Source organism: Hemicordylus capensis, chromosome 3 (genome assembly GCF_027244095.1).
Source record: "Hemicordylus capensis ecotype Gifberg chromosome 3, rHemCap1.1.pri, whole genome shotgun sequence".
In the NCBI taxonomy this organism is placed as follows: Eukaryota; Metazoa; Chordata; class Lepidosauria; order Squamata; family Cordylidae; genus Hemicordylus; species Hemicordylus capensis.
In genome coordinates this window covers 234,279,555-234,294,029 of record NC_069659.1, presented here as the reverse complement: position 1 = coordinate 234,294,029, position 14,475 = coordinate 234,279,555, and the positions used below count along the sequence as shown (strand labels likewise).

The window sequence follows — 14,475 nt, the reverse complement described above, 5'->3', positions numbered from 1 at the left end:
AAGAGGCGTTTGCTTTTCCTAATAGTCTCCAATTGATCCCTGCGTCTCGTGACACGCCGCTGTTGGGGGGTCAGCGGGGGTTGGTTGCATAGCTCTTCTTCCGATTGGTCTTTCACGATTTCTGCTGCCTCAGGTTGTTGTGCCTGCTCAGAGTCATTATCCACAGCTGTTTCATGAACACTGACAGCTGGGCTCTGCCCCTCAGACACTCCTGCATCGCCTGGAAAGTTGACAGCTTCACTGTCAACTGTCGGAGATCAAGGGCGTGACAGGGAAAGGCACTCTTTGTCTGGCTCCTCTGGTGAGACCTGTCCAGTATGGTTGGACCTCTGGCATAGCTCTCACCTTCCTCAGAGCACGCAAGCCCCACAACCACGCCAAGGTAGTGCCTCACTGGGGGACATTATTATTATTATTTATTTGATTTCTATACTGCCCTTCCAAAAATGGCTCAGGGCAGTTTACACAGAGAAATAACAAATAAATAAGATAGATCCCTTTCCCCAAAGGGCTCACAATCTAAAAAGAAACACAAAATATATACCAGCAAGAATCACTGGAGGTACTATCCTGGGTAACATAACATCCGTGGAACTGTTGGCCCATTCAACTGTGGTTCCATGTTACTTGTGTATGCAGCCATAGTCAAATTTGTGATTAATGGTGAAGAAGAGGAAAACTTATTCCATTTTAAATCTGAAAACTGCTTATGGGGTTTCTCTTCTGAAAACTAACACAGTACCCTTTGAGGTAAATGCATATTACTGGTAGTGGCAAAATATAACCATCTGCTTAAACTGGCACCTCAGAGAGAACAACCCCTACCTCATGGAAGAAGTGCGCCATTATATGGTGTTCACAATGGGTAGAGAATATTCTACATAGCTGGTTCTACAGATAATAACTAAGTCCTAATTTCAGACATTTTCACACATGCAGTTTTTGCTTCAGTCAGTTTGCAATATAAATATAAAAACTACAATGGCCAGAATGCTCATTTGCATTACAAAACACTCTCCTCTGCTTTATCTTCTATACCAACAACAAATGAACATCCACAAAAATAACATACAAGAAGCTTGGAGGCAATTTAAAACTCACCTATGAGAAATGCTCTCCTTCAGTCTTTGATGCTGACAGCTCATAATATGAACCAAAAACCAACCAAATTAAAATGAACAACAGACCGAAACAGGAGGCCTAACTTCTGCCAAGGGCTGACTCATACATCTATGACCATCTATGATTATACCTGCAATAAGAGAGAAACATAGAGAAATAATAAGTAAGTAAGTAAGTAGGTAAGTAAGTAAATAAAATGGCTGCCTGTCCCCAAAGGGCTCACAATCTAAAAAGAAACATAAGATAGACACCAGCAACAGTCACTGAAGGTACTGTGGTGGGGGTGGATAGGGCCAGTTACTCTCCCCTTGCTAAATAAAGAGAATCACCATGTTAAAAAGGTTCCTCTTTGTCCAGTTAGCAAGGGTTCCAATTGTTTTAATATTTTATGACTTATGTATTATATTGTGACTCCCTGCCTTAGGAATGTTTTACTGAAAGGCAAGTTAAAAATCCATACTAATAAGCACTGCTGGATACTTCATCATTTGACATTGATGGACTTGCTAATGAGTCCATGAAGCCTTCAAGTATTGGGTTTGTGCTGACATGGAAACTTTTATCCATAAGGACCTTCTCCATAAGCACCTTGCTGGATCAAATCCAAGGCCTATCAAGTTCAGTCAGTATCCTGTTTCCTCCTACAGTGTCCCACCAGATGCCTCTGGAAGCCCACAAGTAGAAGATGAAATGGGGTAGGATTGTAGCTCAGTAGTAGAGCATCCAGAACATCCCAGAATCAATCCCTGGCATCTCCAGGTAAGGCTGGAAAAGACTCATACCTGAAATGCTGCCAATCAATGTAGACAATACTGCGTAGGTTGATCAATGGTTGGATTTAGTGTAAGGCAGCTTTCTATGTTACTATGAAGGCATGCCACCTCTCCTGCCATTGCTCCCCTGAAATTGGTCTTCAGCAGCATCTTGCTTCTGAACTGGAAAGTAGCATAAGCATTTTAACAGTTTAATGTGTGGCGGTGTGTCAGATGTGTAAGTTTTCTCAAGTCTCAACTGATGTATGCACAAGGTGTGGATGCAACCCTGTGTGGCACTCAAACAGGTTTACTGCCTTTGAGTAAGAAACTGCCTTTAAGAAACATGGAAAAGGCAACATGGTTTAAAGACATACTCAGATTCACTCAGTCCTGTTTCTATAAACCAGAACGTACAATAATAGAAATGACAGCCCATCTAGTGCTTCCACAGCTGAAGTTATTAGTTTTTAAAGGGTCTTAAACAAAGAACATGTTGAACTGTGATATCACCTCCTAAAGAGAAGATTGATCTCCTATCTTGTCATGTAGTATTTTGGGAATAGCTTAGCCATCAAAATAAGGCTCCCTTTCAGGCAGCTAGGGAAGGAAATGCTATGCCAACAGCCTGTTGGGGTGGGGAGAGAAGACAAATACAGAACTGCAGTTGTGGTTCTGAATAATATTGGATTACCTTTTAACCTAAGAGAAGCAGGAAACTTATTGCTCACATTCCTGTATGTCTTTGGCATCCTTATTTTCAGCTACCACCAGCCCTCAGCAGACACGTGGCCTCTAACCAAAAAGCTGCCCTTTTGACTATTTCCTTTAAAATACACAGATTTGTGAACATCAGAGACCATCTGGAATATCTGGTTAATGCTCATATCCTCGCAAGGCATCTCTGATGACAACATCTTAAGGATTTTGCCCTCTTCTACACCCCCTTGGTTTGCAGTGATACAAACTGGATTTTAATGAGACTTGTGCTTGGCAGTAGGGCTAGGGACAGTATGCAAGGTCTGAACTCACTTTAATCACCATACAAATAGCTTGTAAAATCTTAATCGATCTTGCCAGATATAGAGCCCTTTCTCACGATCAACGAGAAGGGCTTCAGGGCGGGCGGTGGGGAAGGCTGCTGAAATTTACCTTCCCTACAGACAACTACTCAGTCCTTGCTGGGTGCACTCACTGCACACTCAGATGGTCACCGGCTGCTCTAGGCAGCACAGAGGTTTGGGGACCGGGATGCGTTGTCCTGGGCCCTCAAAATCCCACAATACATCACATGATTGTGTGGTGCATTGTGGGGATCTCTGCAGCACCAGGTGGGCACCCATCACTGCTACAGAGCTGGCTAAAAGTGAGAACTGCCTCATAGTCATCTTCCTTTCAACTTAGTACTGAAGGATGATAGAATGCCTAAGGCATACCAGAGACATTAAGGACCCTGTTCAAATACTTGTTGTTTCCTGGGGAAAGGTTAGAAGGGCATAAACAGGGTTGTGTGTATGCCAGTATCACACAAAAAAGCCACAGATATTTCACTGGCTGCTCAATCCTGCTTTCCAGGAAACTCAGCTTTCGTTTTTTGAATTAGTTTTTTTAACTGTACAGCCTTTATGGTTGCAAAGGGAGACTTGAAAGTTTGCATCCAATGCCTGGTGAAATCTCAAAACAGGAGCTGAATAGGTTTCCCAGTCAGATGGTACAGCTACAGTCCCTGTATTGGTTCATTGTTTTTCCCCATGACTAATATTTATTTTATTTAGCATATTTCTATACCACCCAAAACGCAAATTCTCTGGGAGGTTTAATATTAACATAATGAATTATGCCAAAGAGAGGGAAAGAAAGAAATATCACAATTTTGCTGAATTTGGTGCATAATTTTGACCTGCTTTAATCACAGAGAATGCACAGCCCTGGATATGAAGTAACTGCATAGGCTATAAGAAGGCAGGCCTAACAAATTGCATAGTCACCTGGTGTAGTTCTAGCTAAGCTGTACCACTTAAGACTGCATACGGAGGGGATGCTGGGCTATATGCAGAACTACATAGAAAATTGGAATGTTTAGTAGGAGGATTCTTCTGGCTTAACTTTCTCTCTGTTGTGTTTTCTGTGTTCTGGGATTTTTTTTAATAGGCAAAGCTTTCAAACTAGGGATTTCCCCATTTGTAGTCTAAAGTGGTGCAGGCCAATGTTGCACCACATGATTCTTACTCTAGCTTGGATTCTGTATCACAGGAAAACTTTTTGTTTGTTTAATGTTTATTTATATACTATATTTGAGAGAGTTGAGAGAAGGCAATATATCATGCCAAAAGATGAAAATTGTATCTGTTTTTGTTTCTTTGTTTTAATGTATGTTTGTTAAAATTGTTCCTGTCTGGAAAATTATTAATTAAAAAAGGAAGAGAGTAGGGATGTGTAATTCGATTCATACATGAATCGATTTGCATTGACTCGGGGGCGATTTACAGATTTGACCACACATCTAATCACCTCTTAAATGAAGGGGTTGATTTGAGGTTGAATCAAATCAGTCCTGATTCAGCACAAATCGATTTGCATTATTCAAGAGGCCATTTTGGCGAACTTTCCCCTCCATGATCTTGCACTGACTTCTGATTGGCTTGAGATCTCCTTGCTTCTTAGTTAGCTTGTTGTCATACAAACCAAGTGCTGGCATGGCAACTGTGCCCCAGTTGGCTGGAGGAAGAGAGGAGTTGGGGGAACACTTTTGGAGGGAATTTCAAAATGTATATTAAAAGGGACTGAGAGGCAGAGAGAGAGAGAGAGAGAGACAGCCCTTATGAAAAAGAGGCTACACCAGAACAGGAGGGAGGAAGTAGGAAGGTAGATTTGATTTTGTGATTTTCTTTTCTCAGCATTGAGTGCTGCTATAACTGTTTTGTTAGATCTCAGATTGACAAAGGAGGAACAAAAAACATGAGGGCATTTCAAAATGTATCCAAAGGGGCTGAGAGACAGAGAGAGCCCTTACATCAGGAGAGGAGGAAGGAATCAAGGAAGGTTAGTAAGTAAGTAACTTTATTACGATCGGAGATCAGACAGTACAACAACAAAAGGAAGGTTAGATTTCGTGGTTTTCTTTTCTCAGCACAGAACATAATGCTGTGCTACCTATTGCAGCTATAACTATCTGGTTTTGCTGAATCTCAGATTAACAAAGGCAGAGCTTTGGTGCCTTCCTTCCTTCCTTAAATTGTGGTTTTGGTTTTGTCTGTTTACCAGATGGTGTTGTGGCAAGAAATGGACATTGGCAAAAAATAGACATTGGCAGCTGTCTCTCTCTCTCTCTCACTCTGTCTCTCTATGTATGTGTAACATTTCTTGATGATTGCTGTGATGAGCTGCATGTCTAGCCTTGAGACTAACTTGTGCTTCACTCACTACTCTGCAATCTGCATTCTGCATTGCAAGGTGTACTCACTCTGTCAAAATGTGGCTGAAGACATTGTTGTAGTTGAACTTATGGCTATGATTGCTGGCTGCTAAGGGTGCAGCTGTGCTGTGGCAGCTGTTGCAAATAAGACGGAGTCATAATTGTGTATGAGAGAACAACTTATGCCAATGATGCTACTGCAGTGCAGGTACTGTGGCTGGCAGTGGATGCAGGGTCAGTGATTCTTTTTTGGCCATCTTTGGACTGCATGTATGGCAAAATGTGTTGTTCTGTGTTGGGAGGGACTGTGTGTGCTTCTGTTCTGCAGTATTTTTCCTCAGTATTTTTGAAGCCAGCGTTGCAAAATATTTGCACTTGCTTGTTTTGTCCATAGGGAACTTGAATCACCCTATTGTTCCCCATAGGTAGGTCCTAGGGACACCAAAGTGGGTTGGGTGGTATGGTGTGATGGGTGCTACCTACTATCCAACCCAAAAAAGAAATGGGCAAGCAGGCAATTTAATTTATTTATTTATTTATTTATTTATTTATTTATTTATTTGAAACATGTATATACTGCCCAAAACACAAGTCTCTGGGCAGTTTACCACAAATAAATAAATAACCTAAACCCCCATAGGATCCTATGGGATTTGAGGGGGAAGTTTTTAAAAAAAATAAATTGCCCACTTGCCCATTTCTAGAACACACTAGAAACACTAATTATTAAAATGGCCTCCTCGCTGCAGATTAGCAAAGGAGACCTTCAACCATGCAGTGTGAGCCTATGTATTCCTGTCTTCTCAGAATTCTGAACAAATTCAGTAAAGTTTGATTCCAGGAGGTTTTTCACATGAGGCTTTTAAAGCCCTTTAACACACATCTCCTCTGGAATGGAGGTGCTGCATTCACAAGTTGGCCAGATTTACCCTGAAGTCCCTGCAAGTTATTGGGGAGCAGTTCACATGCAAGAAAAATAAAATAAAATAAAATAAAAGCACAACACATGCTTCACAGTTCTCACTCAGGCCTTCTGGGTTGCAAAACAACTTGAACATAAGTGCATTTATAAATGAATTAATATAATATAATATAATATAATATAATATAATATAATATAATATAATATAATATAGTTTGTTCCAGAAGTTTTTGTAATTTTCTGCCATGAAACAAGCCACCTATAGGATTTTTTAGATAGTTCTTTTTTTTAAGCCAGCAAATTTTCCAATCCATTTTAAATTATATATTCAGAGACTTCTCAGTCTCCCTACCCCCATAGCAAAGCCCTATGGCAAGCAGATCCTATATATGGGGGGGAGGGGCGGTAACCACAACAAGGAATTCACATTCTACCTGGCAAGGACTGGGCTGGCCTGGGCAGAGGGTCTGCTGCAGAGAACTGTGGAGGCCACCCTGGCTGCCTCCTCCTTCCTGGCTTGCTTGGGGCCTGCCGACCTACTCGAGTTCAGGCTTCAGCGAGGCCTGCACAGAGGCCTCTCTGGAAGCCCCGCCCACCCGCTGATCAGCTGAGAGTCGGGGAGAAAAGGAGCTCTAGCAGCTTGCCTGCTGCTTCCATTGCCAGCCAGGAAGACAAGCAGGAGAGAGGGCAAACAGGGCAAGTGGCTGAGGGGCCTTTAGGCTGGGCAGGGGGCAATGGGGAGTTATGTGAGGTGTCTCTAGGGGCCCCTCCAGGCAGTGGGCCCCCCAGACAACTGTCTCCTCTTGCCTAATTGTAGTTCTACCCATGTCCCCATGGACAAATTGTGACACACCCCCACCCCAATATTCGTTTCGTCAAACCAGCCGGCAATTCCCATTTTTGCTATTTGTTTCGAAGTCGAATCAAATCACAAAAATTGATTCATGCACACCCCTAAAAAACAGCTGATCTGCTCACCAGCTCCACTCCAGCAGATGTAATGTGTCCAAGGGAACAAGAATATGAAAGTATGTGATAATGACAGAATATTCCCGTCTTGGTTCAAGATCCAAATCAGAGCTTGTAATGTAGCCAAGTCACATAATGGTCCCGGAGACTGAGGTAAAATCTGTATTTTTCAAGACCCTGGGCAGCATCCAGACTAATTAGTCATGATTAAGCACCATTGAAACCAATGAGACATTTTATCATGGCTAACATAAATCCCATTAATTTCAATGGGACTTAGTCATGGCTACCTCAGTCCAGATGCTGCCCAATGATTATCAGCCATTTAGTTCACACATACACTATTTGCATCAATATGATGCTGAAAAGCATTATGTCAGGCTTCCCATTCATCTTTACTTTACAAAACACAAACACAATACCATTCACACATTCTTCACTGCTGCATTTTTTCATCCACTTTCGCCTCTTCCCCTAGTCTACCTTATTTATTGATCATATTTATATACCATCTGATATATATCTCTAGGCAGTGTATATAATCCAGTATAAAAATAAAACAAAAAATTAGAACAGTTTCAAAGAATAAAACCAATTAAAAACAATTCACAGAGTAAAACCAATTAAACAGTTTAAAATTAGTTTCAATTAAAAACCTGAGAAAGCAGGTGTGTCTTAAGGGTCTTTTAAAAAGCAATCAGAGATGGAGCAGCTCTTATTTTGATAGGGAGTGCATTCCAAAGTTCTGGGGCAGCCATAGAGAAGGCCTGGCCCCAAGTCACCACCAGATGAGCCGGCAGCAGCCATAAACTGACTGCCCCACATGATCTTAATAAGCAGCAGAGTTATTAAGGAGATGCTCTCTTAAGCACCCTGGACCTAAGCTATTCAGGGCTTTATAGGTAAATGACCAGCACTTCGTATTTTTCTCAGAAACATATTGGCAGCCAGTGCAATTCTGTCAGAATCTGTGTTATATGATCCTTTTGGATTGTCCCAGAGAACACTCTGGCTGCCACATTCTGTACCAGTTGTAGTTTCCAGACTATGTACAAAGGCAGTCCCATGTAGAGAGCATTACAGTAGTCACGCCTGGAGGTTACCAGCATATGTAATACTGTTTTAAGATCATTTATCTCCAGAAATGAGCATAGCTGATGTAACAGAAATAGCAGATAAAAAGCACTCCTCACCACACATCAGCCTGCAGAACCAGAGAGAGTTTTGGATACAGGAATACCGGCCACTGCTGAAACCTGAGAAACCAGAGAGAGTTTTGGATCCAGGAGCACTCCCAAGCTATGTACCTGATCTTTCAGGGGCATGGCAACCCCATCCAGAACAGGCAGATCTAAACCATTTCTCAGATCTTGACACCCCCACTATCAATACCTCCGTCTTTTTTTGGATTTGTGGAAGCAAATGAAAAAGAAGGACCCCAAAAGCCTTGTCTTGACCTGACTGTAACATGTACGTGCCCAAAAGAGGATAAGAGGGTTGAGGTAAGGAAAAAAGTTCTTGGTAAACAGTCTCTGGTAAACAGTTTCTGCTCCATCAGCGGAAGGCTGCAAGGAAACTTTAAAACATTTTTACGTTTAGTTAAACATCCTCTCACTGCTATATAAGCTATATGACTTGGATTCTTGACCAGTGGAGAATTCAGTTTGTAAAAGTATGCAGGATTGTATTAAACTGCTGACAATACAATAGTGTATAAAAGGGCTGTGGTCTGCGTACTACCTTTGCCTTTGAGCCTTGTTGCCTCAAGATGCACCTAAGCATTTATGCTTAGAAAGCCAGTGGGGGCAGCTTGTAACTCTTTGGTCCTTCTCAGCTGAAAAGCTTTTAATAAAAACCTGTCAAAGGTACTCAAAATTGAGCGTGAAACTTGTTTCTTCCACAGATACAACTTCAGTTTTTTATCCCTCATCCAGCCCATAACTATCTCCAGGCAGGCATTTAGGGGAGTTATGCATTTCCTGATGAAGTTGATAGGGGGAAATAGATTTGGATGTCATCTGCATATTGATAACACCTTGCACCAAATCTCTGGTCTTGATGATCTCTCCCAGGGGTCTCATGTAGATGTTAAAGAGCTTTAGAGACAATTTGGAGACTTGTGGAACTCCATTCAGAAATGATCGCTTTGCAGAGCAACAGTCTCCAAGTGACACCATCTAGAATCTATCCGAGAGGTTGGAACAGAACCACTGTAAAACAGTGTCACCTAATCCCACCTCCCTCAGGTGACCCAGAAGGTTACCATGGTCGATGGTATTGAAAGCCCAGCAGAGTCACACTCCCTCTGTCAATACCAATTTGGAGGTCATCCATCAGGCCAACCAAGGCAGTCTCAATCCTCAGTCTCAAACCCACTTGAAAGCCAGTTTGAAATGGGTGTAGATAATCAGTTTCCTCCAGGACTGTCTGGAGCCAAGGGACCACCACCCTCTCAATTGCCTTACATAACCATGGGAGATTAGAGAAGGGCCTATAATAGCCTAACTCTAAGTCCAATGTAGGTTTTCTCAAGTATGGTCTAATGATAGCCTCCTTAAGGCAAGGAAGCACCCTACCCTCCCTTAGAGAAGCATTTATGATGTTTACCAGACTGATAATCTAATTGTTAGTTAAAATAAGCTAAGCTGGGCAACAAAAGAGAGCAGGTGGCAGGACTCAGTCTGAAACAGCCTGTCCACATCCTCAGGAGTCACAAACTGAAAGAGATTCAGTCTGACCACATAAGAGGAGTTTCAGGATAACTCTGCCCTAATTGGAGAATCTTGAAGACAATCCAGAGCTTCAGTTCAAAAGAGCTGGCTAATGGTATGACAAAGAATATAATGGACAGGTTGCCAAGACATATCAAGCCCACTGATCATTCCCTTTTGCTCATCCATGTAAGAACAAATGGCACTGCCAGGCATGAATCACATCTGACTACAAGGCTCGGAAGGAAGGTGAAGGACCTTGGAGCCCAGGTGGTGTTATCATTTCTTCCTGTAAATAGCAGAACACTACAAAGAGAGAAAAGACTATTTCAGGTGAATTACTAGTGATGCAGATGGTGCTGGTAAGAGAGATTTGGATTCTGGGACCACAGTCTAAGCTTCCCAGGGAAGGACTATAGGCAGTGAAGGACTACTGAACTCACAGGGACTGGGAGAAATGTGTGTGGTGCAGATCTGCAGAAGCCTCTCAGACCTGATCAAGAGGATTTTAGTCTAAATCCAGTGGGGAACAGAGACAAAAGTACAAAGTTAAGTAAAAAGATAAGTTCTAAAGACAGGAACTTGGATGCTACAGGGGAAACTGAGGCTGTTCTCACATACTCTGGACTGTTATCACACACTGACTGTAGCATTGGTCTCAAAAAGTACTCTACATACTTGAATGAGGATGGGCTGCGGTGCTTTATGACATCATCAAAAATGCATAAACCCCATTGTCTGTCCGCTGGCCACGGCCGATGTTCAAAAAGAACGCAATAGGAAGGGAGGGGGTGTAGCATATGTCAGAAATGTGTGCACCTGAACAGAAATAGAGTGAACATGGTAGCCTTGTGAATAGCATCTGGGTAAAAATAAATGGAAATGGCAACAAAAACAACGTTGTAGTTGCACTTCACTACAGACCACTAAACCAAGGAGAGGATGTGGATGGTGCTTTCCTGAAATAAATAACATTTGTGCTCACGGAAGCAAGAATTAGTAGGAGTGGTGGACTTCAACTATCTGTTGCGTGCTATCTGTTGATATCTGTTGAGTGAGACACTCCACTAAGCACTGGCTTTCCAACAAATTCCTGACATACCTTGCTGACAATTTCCTTCTTCAGAAGATGGGGGAAGAAACAAGGGAATCAACTGTCCTTGACTTGATCCTAACCAGAAGGGAAGAGTTGGTCAATGAGGTTGAAGTACTGGGAACCTTGAAGGAAAGTGACCATGTAATGCTTGATCTTCTGGAATGCTAAAGGTGAGCAGAGTCAAACATATACCTTGGATTTAAGGGAAACTGATTTTAATAAATTCAGAAAAGTGCCAGATGTATTCCATAGCTAGATAAACTGATGTAGGAAAGAATCCTAAGGAATAGGAATTCCTGATCAAGCAACCAAAGGTCTAGTCAAAAGCAATTCCAGTGGAAAGGAAAAATGGAATTCATCTAAAAAAGTGATGTGCTGGAAATAAACAAGGTCAAGTATAAGAAATTGATGGGAAAGGCAAGGGTGTACATGTCCACATGGGCGGAGGGGCGGGCAGGGGGCACGCATTGACGGCAATTTGGCGGCAGTCACCAAGACAAGGAAAGCGGTCTCCAGAGTACCCCTCCCCATGGCTTTCCTCCACATGGCAACCTGGCTTGATATAGAGCCCCAATGGCCTGTTGCTCTTGTGAGAGAGTGGTCGTGGGAGAAGGGGATGTTTTGCTGTCAGGCATCATGAGTGAATTTGCTTGGCATTTCTTTCCCCTCCCCTCTTATGATTCTTCTCATGAGTTGTAAGCATGTGTTCCCACAGCCTGGCACTCTCATGAGCAAGTGGTCTGTTCCGGGTTAGATGAATCTGTCTTCACAGCAGTTGCACACTCTCCTAAGACTGGAGCACTACTGACCCTGGCAACCAGCCTTGCTCATGAGTAAGCATAGGGAGAACAAACCCCCCAAGAGAGAGGGGCTGGGCCCCCTTTTCTCCACCGTTCAGTGGGGGGGGGGAATAGAACTTGGCTGCTCCAGAATCCCTTCTTGGGGCTGCCTTTTAAATCGAGGCAGGAGTACCCGCAAAAACCTATTTGCTCCCCTCCCGACAATGGGGTGCCATGGTCATGTTTGCTATCCCTCCCATGAGAGGTACAGTCTACTGGGGAGGAGCAAGGGCTGTTTACCCCAGTTCTTCCTCAGGACTGCATGCTGACGGGTTGGGCTAATCCCTCCATAGGGGTCCCCACTTACATGGGGCACTTAACTCTCAATGGCAAAAGAGTGAACTTTAGCACTGCAATCCCCCTTCTTGGTAAAGCCTTGTGTGCACCCAAAGGGGATTTTGATGCCCCATGAGTCAGAGCCTGCCTGCATGTGTGGATGGGGGAGACATTAGGTTCTGGGATGGACCTTTTTAACCTATTCAAACCATTTCAACCCATTCAAATCCATTTTAACCAGGCCCGGTCTGGGATTGCACCATATGCAGATCTCCCAGCACGGGGATTCATGGGAGAGGGAAGCCCCAGGTCCCAGCAGCCCCAGGACAGTGGGGTTGCTGTTTCATGGCGTGGGCAAGGGTGCACATGTCCACGTGGATGGGCAGGCTGAGAGGGTACACAATTTAGCAGTTAATTGGCCGCAGTCGCCAAGACTGTGACAGCACTTGCTGAAGTACCCATCCCTGCGGCTTTCCTTCATAGAGCATTCTTGCCCTGATGGCCTGGCACTCTAGCAAGAGAGCAGTCCATGGGATAATGGGTGGCAAGCACTTGAGTAAATTTGATATTAGTCCCCACAGATGGTGCTTCTCATGAGGGACTGATAACCCCCAAGGGGAAGGGGCTGGAGTCCCATTCCCCAACATTTCTGTGAAAAATTATAACTTGACTGCTCAAGTATCCCTGCTTGGGGCTGCCTTTTAAACCCAATCACAGGCACCCACCCCTGCCAAATCTTCCCCTCCCAGCACTGTGATGGGGTGCGCTGCTCATGTTGCCACCAGGAGTGTTTGTGCTTGTGCATAGACATCACTGTCGCTCCCTTCTTGGTGAGCAAAGCACTTAGTGCCTGTCCCCTTTCCCTCCTGCTTGCCAGGTGGGGAGAGCAAGGTGCTGAGAGGGAAGAGAGGATGCCCCCAAGTGACTTCGCAGCTTGAGAGGATGACAAACCTGCAATGGGATATGGCGGCATCCCTGTTGCTGGGCAACTCCATAGCTGCATAGGTGACAGGAGGGGCGGGGCTGGTTCTCTGAGAGGAAGCCAGTAAGAAGCACCACGGGCATGGAGCTGCCATGTCTCTTGGTGGGTCTGCGCTGCCACTTCTATGATTGCGGTTTGAAAATCAGCACAAAACTGCAGTTATGGGAGCATCCAGAATCGGACATAACGCTTTGTCAGAGGTCTCAGCAGTCAACCTTTGTGCAAACCAAAGGCTCAATTTAGAGTTTGATGAGGCAACCCAGAGTTCACACTTGCTGCAAAACTGTGGTTTCATGAGTTCGGATGTAATGGAGTTCCAACCTCTGCCCTGTTTAACTCTGGTTTGGCATTACATATGAACCAGGCCTGTAGATCTCACTCCCTCCTGAGGTGGAGTTGGCATACTCTCTGCTCATATTTAAGTGCAGGCTGAAGGCTTTTAAGCCAATATAGGTGAGTGTTTCTAATTTGTACTGATTCTGTGTTGTGACCTGGTTTTTGCTGCCTCTGTCTTGTTTTGATGTTTATTATGCTTTTTGGGGGTTCTATGCTGCTCATTATTGTATTGAATTTTAATTTACTGTTATTAGCCACTTGGAATTCTCATTGAGAAAATAAAATCGGATATAAATAAGTAGCTGCCAAGAGGTCTAGAGCCAAGCCTTCAGCATGTGCCTCATCTAACTTCTCAGTACATGCCCCACCCTCAGTTTAATTTGTTCAGACCTGATAGGCAATCTAGGAATACATCTAAAGCCAATGTGCTCTGTAAAGGTGTGTATTTGATATAGTTTTGATACTTCCTTGCAGCTTGGGAATACCAGACAACTGTTGGTAGACATGTCACATCTATTCTGAAGTCCGGTGATTTTGAAACTGCTGTCCTCAGATGTGAAAAATTAAGTCAGCCACTGGGGGCGGGGGGTGGGCTTGCTAGATGGGATTATGCAAGACAGTTTAAAACAAAGTCAATTTTCTTTTTGTTTCTTATTATTTGAGCTAAGGCTGTTCTTTTGCAACGAGTGAAATATTCCCACCAAGCCCTTAGGTGTGCATCTTCTTAATGTTGTTCATTGCTTTTTGCAGGTGAGTCTTCCCTCTCTCTCTGTGGCTTCTCCTGCCTGGGCAGATCCCGACCAATGAAATTCACACACCACAGCTCAGAACTACATTTGGAGGATCAGCATGGTGTGCCAGTTAGAGCAGGCCTGCTGAACTTTGGCCCTCCTGCAGATGTTGGCCTACAACACCCATAATCTCTGGCTATTGGTCACTGTGGCTGGGGATTATGGGAGTTGTGGTCAAAAAACAGTTGGGGGCCCAAAGTTGAGCAGGCCTGAGTTAGAGTGTTGAACTAGGACTGGGGAGGTGAGACCCAGTCTAAAGTCCTC

The 14,475-nt window shown here is 43.7% G+C and overlaps 1 long non-coding RNA gene across 6 annotated transcripts in view; it reads right to left on the bottom strand.

Moving 5' to 3' along the window:
- The window catches only part of LOC128348840 (uncharacterized), a 133,211-nt gene extending 126,439 nt beyond the window's left edge, over nt 1-6,772 (bottom strand). For 5 of the 6 annotated variants that reach the window (XR_008318374.1, XR_008318372.1, XR_008318376.1 and 2 more), the window contains exons 1-2: nt 6,646-6,762; nt 1,102-1,252 (exon numbers count right to left, since the gene is read on the bottom strand). This is a non-coding gene — a long non-coding RNA (uncharacterized LOC128348840). Of the gene's footprint in view, nt 1-1,101; nt 1,253-1,904; nt 2,058-6,645 lie in introns of all 6 variants that reach the window. The other variant, XR_008318375.1, reaches the window with a different exon arrangement.
- Between the last annotated feature and the right edge of the window lie 7,703 nt (nt 6,773-14,475).